Source organism: Pinus tabuliformis, chromosome 8 (assembly GCF_031772625.1).
Source record: "Pinus tabuliformis cultivar Carrire ecotype Pingquan chromosome 8, CPIR1, whole genome shotgun sequence".
Classification (NCBI taxonomy): Eukaryota; Viridiplantae; Streptophyta; class Pinopsida; order Pinales; family Pinaceae; genus Pinus; species Pinus tabuliformis.
This window is the reverse complement of record NC_142294.1, coordinates 1,158,873,186-1,158,884,437: the sequence shown is the minus strand read 5'-3', so window position 1 is coordinate 1,158,884,437 and position 11,252 is coordinate 1,158,873,186. Positions and strand designations below refer to the sequence as shown.

General features: G+C 42.7%; 2 pseudogenes; both read left to right on the top strand.

The window, feature by feature from the left end:
- The first annotated feature begins 918 nt into the window (after positions 1-918).
- LOC149239454 (putative xyloglucan endotransglucosylase/hydrolase protein 7 pseudogene) lies at positions 919-1,452 on the top strand (annotated as a pseudogene).
- A 3,843-nt stretch (positions 1,453-5,295) lies between these two features.
- LOC149239453 (xyloglucan endotransglucosylase/hydrolase protein 9 pseudogene) lies at positions 5,296-5,829 on the top strand (annotated as a pseudogene).
- Positions 5,830-11,252: the final 5,423 nt, after the last annotated feature.

Here is an 11,252-nt window from a genome sequence, read left to right as displayed (position 1 = left end):
TTTTCAAAAATCAGTAGAAACTTCAAACTCCTATTCCTGCACAAGCACAATTCAAAGCATCAATCAGAGGCAAAGTTATTAAATACATAGGAATGCAAGTTGAGGTGAGCAAGTATACAGAAAGTGGGGTTCAGAAAGACATGGCCGTGCCACAGAGGTTCTGCAGGCTGTAAAGTATCCCCATTCAGCTGCACAGTCTACAACTCAAATGAGTGCATGCCATTCTGAGGGAACTCTATCACCACTGCATCTTGAATCTATAGCAGACACAAAAGTTGAGAAGATTAATTCTGATGCTTCTAGTCAGCATACTTCCCAAACGAGCCTAAGAAATGATATATCAAGAAAAAGTGATGCTGGGACGAAACAGAGGAAATCAGGAAGACTCTCATTAATGGGGTTAACAGGAAAGAATCGTAGTCTTATGAAGAACCATGAAACCGAGCCAGCTATTGAACCTGGGATTTTAATGACCAAGGATGAAGACAAAGCTGACAGCTTTGATATTTTGGAGAGATATGTGTACAAGCATAGCCTGCGCTCCTATAGGGACTTACCCTTTAAAGTTTCGGAATTGGGTACTGTATATAGAAATGAGATGTCAGGAAGGTTACATGGTCTTTTCCGTGTAAGGGGTTTCATCCAGGATAATGCACATGTCTTCTGTTTGCCCAGCCAGATCAAGGAAGAAATAAGAAGTGTTTTAGATCCGACAGAAGCAATATTGTCTCAGTTTGATTTTAAAAATTATGAAATAAACCTATCGACAAAACCTGAAAAGGCAGTGGACAGTGATGTTATTCGGGAGAAAGCAACCCGTGCTTTAAAAGATGCTCTTGAAGACAAGGGGTGGGACTATTCTGTTGATGAAGGAAGTGGTGAATTTTATGGTTGATTGACATTGGATATGGAATATATATGTTGCAGCTCTCTTCGAATGCAAGGGCAAAGCATGATGAAATGGATTTTGAATTTCTGGAGAATGTGTCTGGGAAGCCTTACATCGTGCAGACGAACATATACGCCCATGGAATTGGGAAGAGAGAGCAACGCATTTACTTGTGGTTCGACCCCACTGCGGACTTTCACACATATTCCATTGAGTGGAACCCACATCACATCATATTCTATGTGGACGCCACTCCCATCAGAGTATACAAGAACAATCAAGCAATGTGGGTGCCGTTCCTGAACAGCCAAGCCATGGGAGTTTTATCCAGCTTGTGGAATGCGGATGATTGGGCTACTCAAGGAGGGCAAGTGAATACCAATTGGAGCAACGCTCCCTTTGCTGCTTCTTATACAAACTTCCACGTTGAGGGGGCGTGCCAAGTCAGATCAAATAGACACATCTCCAAGTGGGTGCGCAAAAATTACATGATCTATGACTACTGTGGAGACAAAAACAGATATCCCATTCCTCCACCAGAATGCAGCAGTTTAGTTCTCTAAAGCAAGCAGTACATTAATTTTGTCAAAATCTAAAGAGTGTATAGTACCAGTGGGTTTGTATTTCCTAGTTTGCCTACAGTTCAGGTTGATTTCAATTTGCCTCAGCGATTTGATCTATTCTATATTGATTCAAATTCAGAGAAAAAAACGGCCCATCATGATTCACAGGGCCATCCTAGGATCTCTTGAAAGGTTCTTTGGCATATTGATAGAGCGTTATGCTGGTGACGTTTCTTTGTGGCTTTCTCCAGTGCAAGCCTGTATTGTAACCTGTAACAGGCACTCAGGTTCAATATCGTCGAAAGGTAGTGGCAAAGATAAAAGAGAACTCGGGACCATGAACATCAATGAAGTTATAGAAAAAATTCAAAACGCAGCAGCTAATAGAAATTTTATAGCATAATAAAATTCAATATTACCGTTCCCAATATGGCAATTTCCTCAAAGTGGCAAACATCTTTTCAGTGGTCATTTTGGCAGAAGCCATCTTCCAGAGTGGTATGCGATGTGAAGACCGCGTGGCTGGCCAGTTGTCAACATGGGAGGATTGTGTCATCAATGAGAGCCTACATAACAGAAAAATAAGATTCGATCTTCTATTAATAGCTTCAGTTAAATCTCCAAGTGGATCTATGCCCCAATTGATATCTTTAAGTGGCCATCAGAGGATTTTAAACAACATTGAGTTGTTTATACATAAGTCGTTGTTTTATAGAACCTTCTGCATATGAATTAAATATATCAGTAACGTGGCAATCGTTGCAAAGTGGCATTCAAAGGTGCGATTACTTATTTCTATCATCAGCCAGTTTTCATGGGCCATTCGAAATCTTCACGCTGGAATAATGGAAGACTGTTCTATCTTTGGGAGCAGATGGAGGATCCTTTTCTATTTTCATGGATTTAGTTGAAACAGCGCCCCTGCTTTTGGGGGTCGATCTGTGGTTTTTTGTTTTAGTTGATTTAATGTATAAAAAATAATTTTGTAAAGTAGAAGGAGAGAGAGTGAGTGGAGGAGAGGAGAGTTTTTTCTAAGCGCTGGGAGCTGCTGGAGAAGCATAGAGCTTTGTAATGTACAGTTTTCTGCAGAGAATTTAATGGAATTTCACAGCTCTGTTTGCTGAGATTCATGTGGTATGTTGATTTAGCATAAGTTTTTCCCTTTGTCTCATATGTAACCAGTTATATTCCATTTCATTTCATGACCCTTTCAAGCTGAACAAATGAAGTGATTAGGTAGGAATTCATAGTATTATATGCTCCTCCTATAAGTTTGTTCGCATTCGATGTTTTCTACTGTTTAAGGAGGATTCAGAGTTATTGTCTGCCCTCCTTAACTCCTCACCAGTCTTGCCATCCCGTTTGAAACCAGATTTGGTGTTAAATTGCATGCCTACCTTGCCTCAGTTGACAACCTGTGTAGTCATTATATTTTTATGTTTGAAGCTGTGATTTTACCAATGTAGCCCAGAAAAGCCCCGTCATTCCATTAAAAAACCCCAAAAATCATTAAATCCAAACCCCCTATCAATTTACTAGCCTAAAATCTTTATTCTTAATTGGTCAGCCTAATCCTATTGAAAGATCTACCGAATCTGACCCGAGAGAGCCTTCTCATACCTCGTAGGGCTAGCTACGAGGTGAAATGGTTTGATGTAGCCTTGAAGATTTACCTTCCTCAGCCTAGGGTGAAATCTCAAGCGCTAACATATTGGCGACCATACTGGGGAAGAACAAACTTGTTTGTGGGTTGATGTGTTTGTTTCATAAGTCTTAGACGGAGCCTGAAGTTACGCCAGAAGCCTTCGAAAACGCTCTTGTTTTACATCAGCGTTAGTAGATAAACGCTGCTTCAGTCAATCTCCGTGAGCTTGTGAATACGACCACTTCATTTGCATTTTACCCCAGTAAATATATCAAGTTCAGATCTGATTGTTGATAGTGGACAACGATCAGACACTTGAAAGGCTGAATCATTCACCTGGCGACTCCAACTTGATCCAGACATTCCAGTGCCTGTTGATATGTTCATGCAATGGTAGGGTATGTGGCAAACCCTGCACTGTGTGAAGCTCTAAACGAATTTAGAGAATGCTTAGTGGATGTTGAAATTAATGAAGAAGTTTTAAGTTTTTTCCTTCAATGTTTGAAATCTCCGGATTATCATCCTAGCGTCTGTGAGTTACTTGTTGAAAGAATCGAGAAGGAGATTCAATGGTTAGATGAGCAGATTCAATCTTATGATTTCCAAGACCCTAAAAAGTTCCTGGAAATCCTCCTTCCTTCACAACAAGCACTAACAGACTTGCCTATAGAGGTATACATTGATAATGTGCAGCTGGAAATATGTATTGAGGAATTGGGGCAGCCTACAGAGGCCGGTGTCCGTGATCCTATTGCGGCCTACATGGACACATTTTTCAGCTTGATTGACCGATCGGGCTGTTTTCTCGGTGACCATGATCAGTATGTGCATGAAGGGCTGCCAGCAACTACATCTGTGACTTCGTGGCAGCATTCTCAAGCGGCTTCATCGTCAGGTTTAATTGAATGGTTAATATGGCATTTTAGCATTACCTGATCTATTGTATGTACAGCAGATTAGAGTAGGTTTTGTACATAAATAAGCAGCCATAAGGGCAGCATCTTGTTTCAGTTGGCTTTTAGTTTGTTTGAATTCAGTTTCAGTTTGAAAATAAGTCAAGTGTTGATTTGTTGATGATGACTCCATTGCCCAATGGTGGAGGCACGGTCTGCTCTCCCAAAATTCTGCGGTTCTTGGCACCTCCAGGAAGCTGCAGCTGCCATCCCAAGTGGAGCCAATGTTAGACTCCGTCTCAACATGAGATTGATTCTTCTTCAAAACCCTGTTTTGAAGAAGAAATCATAATGTATTGTTTTAAATTATGTAATTTATGTTCAAGCTTTTCAAAAATCAGCAGCAACTTCAAACTCCTATTCCTGCACAAGCACAATTCAAAGCATCAATCAGAGGCAAAGTTATTAAATACATAGGAATGCAAGTTGAGGTGAGCAAGTATACAGAAAGTGGGGTTCAGAAAGACATGGCCTTGCCACAGAGGTTCTGCAGGCTGTAAAGTATCCCCATTCAGCTGCACAGTCTACAACTCAAATGAGTGCATGCCATTCTGAGGGAACTCTATCACCACTGCATCTTGAATCTATAGCAGACACAAAAGTTGAGAAGATTAATTCTGATGCTTCTAGTCAGCATACTTCCCAAACGAGCCTAAGAAATGATATATCAAGAAAAAGTGATGCTGGGACGAAACAGAGGAAATCAGGAAGACTCTCATTAATGGGGTTAACAGGAAAGAATCGTAGTCTTATGAAGAACCATGAAACCGAGCCAGCTATTGAACCTGGGATTTTAATGACCAAGGATGAAGACAAAGCTGACAGCTTTGATATTTTGGAGAGATATGTGTACAAGCATAGCCTGCGCTCCTATAGGGACTTACCCTTTAAAGTTTCGGAATTGGGTACTGTATATAGAAATGAGATGTCAGGAAGGTTACATGGTCTTTTCCGTGTAAGGGGTTTCATCCAGGATAATGCACATGTCTTCTGTTTGCCCAGCCAGATCAAGGAAGAAATAAGAAGTGTTTTAGATCCGACAGAAGCAATATTGTCTCAGTTTGATTTTAAAAATTATGAAATAAACCTATCGACAAAACCTGAAAAGGCAGTGGACAGTGATGTTATTCGGGAGAAAGCAACCCGTGCTTTAAAAGATGCTCTTGAAGACAAGGGGTGGGACTATTCTGTTGATGAAGGAAGTGGTGCATTTTATGGTTGATTGACATTGGATATGGAATATATATGTTGCAGCTCTCTTCGAATGCAGGGGCAAAGCATGATGAAATGGATTTTGAATTTCTGGAGAATGTGTCTGGGAAGCCTTACATCGTGCAGACGAACATATACGCCCATGGAATTGGGAAGAGAGAGCAACGCATTTATTTGTGGTTCGACCCCACTGCGGACTTTCACACATATTCCATTGAGTGGAACCCGCATCACATCATATTCTATGTGGACGCCACTCCCATCAGAGTATACAAGAACAATCAAGCAATGTGGGTGCCGTTCCTGAACAGCCAAGCCATGGGAGTTTTCTCCAGCTTGTGGAATGCGGATGATTGGGCTACTCAAGGAGGGCAAGTGAATACCAATTGGAGCAACGCTCCCTTTGCTGCTTCTTATACAAACTTCCGCGTTGAGGGGGCGTGCCAAGTCAGATCAAATAGACACATCTCCAAGTGGGTGCGCAAAAATTACATGATCTATGACTACTGCGGAGACAAAAACAGATATCCCGTTCCTCCACCAGAATGCAGCAGTTTAGTTCTCTAAAGCAAGCAGTACATTAATTTTGTCAAAATCTAAAGAGTGTATAGTACCAGTGGGTTTGTATTTCCTAGTTTGCCTACAGTTCAGGTTGATTTCAATTTGCCTCAGCGATTTGATCTATTCTATATTGATTCAAATTCAGAAAAAAAAACGGCCCATCATGATTCACAGGGCCATCCTAGGATCTCTTGAAAGGTTCTTTGGCATATTGATAGAGCGTTATGCTGGTGACGTTTCTTTGTGGCTTTCTCCAGTGCAAGCCTGTATTGTAACCTGTAACAGGCACTCAGGTTCAATATCGTCGAAAGGTAGTGGCAAAGATAAAAGAGAACTCGGGACCATGAACATCAATGAAGTTATAGAAAAAATTCAAAACGCAGCAGCTAATAGAAATTTTATAGCATAATAAAATTCAATATTACCGTTCCCAATATGGCAATTTCCTCAAAGTGGCAAACATCTTTTCAGTGGTCATTTTGGCAGAAGCCATCTTCCAGAGTGGTATGCGATGTGAAGACCGCGTGGCTGGCCAGTTGTCAACATGGGAGGATTGTGTCATCAATGAGAGCCTACATAACAGAAAAATAAGATTCGATCTTCTATTAATAGCTTCAGTTAAATCTCCAAGTGGATCTACGCCCCAATTGATATCTTTAAGTGGCCATCAGAGGATTTTAAACAGCATTGAGTTGTTTATACATAAGTCGTTGTTTTATAGAACCTTCTGCATATGAATTAAATATATCAGTAACGTGGCAATCGTTGCAAAGTGGCATTCAAAGGTGCGATTACTTATTTCTATCATCAGCCAGTTTTCATGGGCCATTCGAAATCTTCACGCTGGAATAATGGAAGATTGTTCTATCTTTGGGAGCAGATGGAGGATCCTTTTCTATTTTCATGGATTTAGTTGAAACAACGCCCCTGCTTTTGGGGGTCGATCTGTGGTTTTTTGTTTTAGTTGATTTAATGTATAAAAAATAATTTTGTAAAGTAGAAGGAGAGAGAGTGAGTGGAGGAGAGGAGAGTTTTTTCTGAGCGCTGGGAGCTGCTGGAGAAGCATAGAGCTTTGTAATGTACAGTTTTCTGCAGAGAATTTAATGGAATTTCACAGCTCTGTTTGCTGAGATTCATGTGGTATGTTGATTTAGCATAAGTTTTTCCCTTTGTCTCATATGTAACCAGTTATATTCCATTTCATTTCATGACCCTTTCAAGCTGAACAAATGAAGTGATTAGGTAGGAATTCATAGTATTATATGCTCCTCCTATAAGTTTGTTCGCATTCGATGTTTTCTACTGTTTAAGGAGGATTCAGAGTTATTGTCTGCCCTCCTTAACTCCTCACCAGTCTTGCCATCCCGTTTGAAACCAGATTTGGTGTTAAATTGCATGCCTACCTTGCCTCAGTTGACAACCTGTGTAGTCATTATATTTTTCTGTTTGAAGCTGTGATTTTACCAATGTAGCCCAGAAAAGCCCCGTCATTCCATTAAAAAACCCCAAAAATCATTAAATCCAAACCCCCTATCAATTTACTAGCCTAAAATCTTTATTCTTAATTGGTCAGCCTAATCCTATTGAAAGATCTACCGAATCTGACCCGAGAGAGCCTTCTCATACCTCGTAGGGCTAGCTATGAGGTGAAATGGTTTGATGTAGCCTTGAAGATTTACCTTCCTCAGCCTAGGGTGAAATCTCAAGCACTAACAGACGGGATGATCCACACACGCATTTGGATAGGTGGGTGCAGGAATATGGAAAATGACCTGCGCAAATGCACATGAACTGTGCACTGAGAGGTATGGTAAATAAGCATGTGTTGGGGGGACAAATGTGTAAATGGATCTTAATGTTGGGAAGATATTAAGTAGGAAGAACAATCACACAGAAGGTTCTCCATGCAGAAGAGTTCAACAAGGTATGCAACATGTTGAACAAGGTACGCAATGCACATCGAAGTGACTGGGACATGCGCGTCCCCGAATTATTATGGGCTTATAGGATGACATGCAAGAAAATGATGGGACAGACACCTTTCAAGCTTGTCTATGGATTCGAATCCATAGTGCCTATGGAATACATCATACCTAGTCTATGCATAGCAATGCTCACAGCTATGACGGACTGCGGAGCCCTGGAGGAGAGGCTCATGCAGTTGGAGGAGCTCGAAGAAGAATGGTTTCTGGCTGGATTCCACCAACAAGTACAAAATGAGTGCGAAAAGGCCTGGCACGATTGACATATTAAGCTGCGCACCTTTAAGGTGAATGATTTGGTGTTGTTATATGATAGTAAGTTTGATAAATTCCCAGGGAAGCTCAGAATGCATTGGTTGGGAACATATGTTATTAAGGAGATCACATATGGTGGCGTGGTGCAGCTGGTAAAGTTAAATGGAGAACTCTTCCCATGAAAAGTAAATCTTAGTCATTTGAATCCATACATAGGTGGCCCGACCATCTGATTAGTTGATGAAAGTATAGTCTGAGCACTTTAGGCAGCTGAAAGGAGGCGTAGGACTATAAACTACTCTGCCCAGGAGCTGCACGCTGGCAGGACTGTGCACAGTAGCAAAGTGTCACAGGGTCTGTGACAGCGCGAGGGTAGTTGTGATGCTGCACGGGTCATCTAGAAAGTGACCATTACAGTCACTATTCATGATGTGATGCTTGGTTTGAGACCAAATGGAGTGGGCAACACACACTTAAGGTGAACTTTATGGGCTAGATTCTTGAAAATTTGCTGCCAATCAAGCATTAATGGACTGGTTGTGGGGGGAATGGTCGAATTCAAATTCAAAAGGTGCTATAAATTACAAAGGGTTGTCTAGCAAAAAACACTTGGAAAATTGAGAATTGAATTGTTGTGTGCCCAGACACTCATGAACCCAAACTTGTTTGATCTTTTAAAGGCAAAGTCGTTGTTTGAGCACTTACCTAAGCCGTTGAGAGAATTGTGGAATAGCACTATGGCAGCACCTGAGGAAGCCATGGATACTGGAGTAATGACCACTGAGGAGTCTGTAGTAGGAAATGATGGAAGTAGAAGCCCCAGAAAGTGCCGAGATAGTCATAGAAATCCCAAAATCACCATGTACGCTAAGACCCAAGAAAGACAAGAAGGCTATGGTACTGGTGCACGTGTCCCCTAGAAATTCGTTAAGGACTAGGCATACCATGGAAGAAAAAGGGAAGGCTATCAATTTGGAGGCTGATAAGGAGGAAGAATTTGAAGAAATATTGGTAGAAGAGGAGGAGGATGTAGAAATGGATATGGAAACCCAGGGTGTAGACCCTCTGACCAGGTTGCCCGCATATGTTCCTCCGCAGAAGGGAAAAGCAAGGGTGTCCAAAGACTTAGATGAGATCAGGAGATCTCTACAGACTCCACTACTCCTTGACGACATCATTTTTTAAGGAGTGCACTTGGGGCGAGTGCCTGTACTAAAATTTGAAGATTTAATCTCGCGGACCACAAGAATTTCCCACATTTGGCAACCGTGTAGCTAATGCCCCAAAAGAAAAACACACCAACCAAAGTCATAGAGTTGGAGCCGTGCTAGTGGCTGAGAGGTGTAGAAAAGGTAGGACTGTTAAACCTACTCTGGGTGATGCATTACCATCGCGCCCTAGCGACTATTTTTGTCACTAGGCAGCTACTCTACCTGTTGCATGATGGGTGCTTATGGCTAGAGGAGCCCATCCGCATAACAGACCACTTAATTCATAGAATTACCCGGCTCCCTTGCAAAGGGGAGGATCCAGCGAATATATTGGAAGGCAAGAGTGATGACTTGGCCATCGCAGAGGCCATGAAGAAGAAGTTCAAACTGGAGAAAAAGAAGAGATGGTATGCAATTTCCAGCATCAACAACCCTGTTGTCGATGTAGATATTGGCCGGAAAGGTTATGTGAAAGTGTCGCACGAATGAGGTGCCCGCGCCAGTGGTCACACTTGCCATGCAATGTGTAGAAGGGGTCCAATTTAACTGGGCAAACTACTTATGTGAAGAGTTCCTTAAGAACTGTTGCGAGGCACAAGAGCAGGGCAAGACTTTTCATTATGCGTGGCTATTGTTTTCCATAGTACTGGTGGCATGGGAATTTCCCGAGTACAGCTAGTTCCCGATGATCATGTAGGATCTTTCGAAGGAAGTGAAGTACAATTCATTGTGGGCAACCATAGATGCACAAAGAATACAGGACAGTAAGATATTCTGGGTGTTCATGGAGATGAACATCAAAATAGGGATTAATCGCAAGCCGCGATTATCACCCATGGTCTATAAAAATCTGCATAGCTTCGTGAAATTCAAGGTAGATTTCCATCATGTTTACATCAGAGCATGGAAGGACCCCACGAAGACATGGCATGAGCTACCTTACTTGGAAACGGATGATGTCATCTTCGCGGTCCTTAAGTCATGGCCTCTGGAGTGGCGCGCTCCAACCAGCTCCACAGTGGAAGCAGAGAAGTCCACTTCACAGAGGAAAAAGGATGAGGAAAAATTGCAGATGGCGTAGTTGGAAGAAAACCGCAGGAACAAAACGGCAGCAGCTAACACAAAAGAGCTGCGCGACACTATGAAGGTGGCGAAAGAGCAGCAAAAGACAGCTGAGGAAGCGTGCGAGGGAGAAAAGTCACCTTCGCCCAAACAGGAGACAGATACAGACCAAGGTGGCACAGACTTGCAAACAGTGTCCACCTAGCTAAAATGTCCACACCCAAGAGAGCAAGTAGGGCCATGAAAGAAGTAAAAGGCTTCAAAGACTACTTTCGACATGATCACCCTCACTAAGGGGGATCTGCACGACACTGGGGAGACAGTGCGGGATGTCACCGCGAAGGCCCTCCAGCAGTTTGCGAAGGAAAACCAAATGGTGTTGGGGGCTCTCCGAGTGCAGATACAGGAGTTTCAGGTGCGCACTCCATAGGCCGGTACTTTGTCAACCAACCTGGCACTAGGCACGGTCGCGGCCGAGGAAATGTTGCACGTCCAAATGACCAACACTATAGTGCTGCCAGAGGGAGCACTCATGACAAAAAATAATAAGGCCGACGGGCCTATGGTCAGTAGGCTGAAGGGAATCGGGATAAATATGGTTGCGCTCCCTCTGGAGATGCTCTATGTTTCGGAGGATGGAGTTACTGCAAAATTGTGAGCCAAGGAAGGTCGCATGCTCCAGTTAATGAGCGAGCAGCGCATCAACATCGAACAGTTGAGCTTGCAGCACGATGAGGTAGTGGGGCGGAACTAATAGCTCGTGCAGGTGGTGGAGGAAGCCTACTAGATGGTCCGAGAGCTAGCCATCCAAGCAGAAGAACTAGTGGAGGCGTGCGTCCGGAAACTAGCAGCAGGGGTGCGCAAGGCAAAGGAAGAGATGACCAGGGTTCAGCTCAAACTGAACCTTCAGATAGTCGAA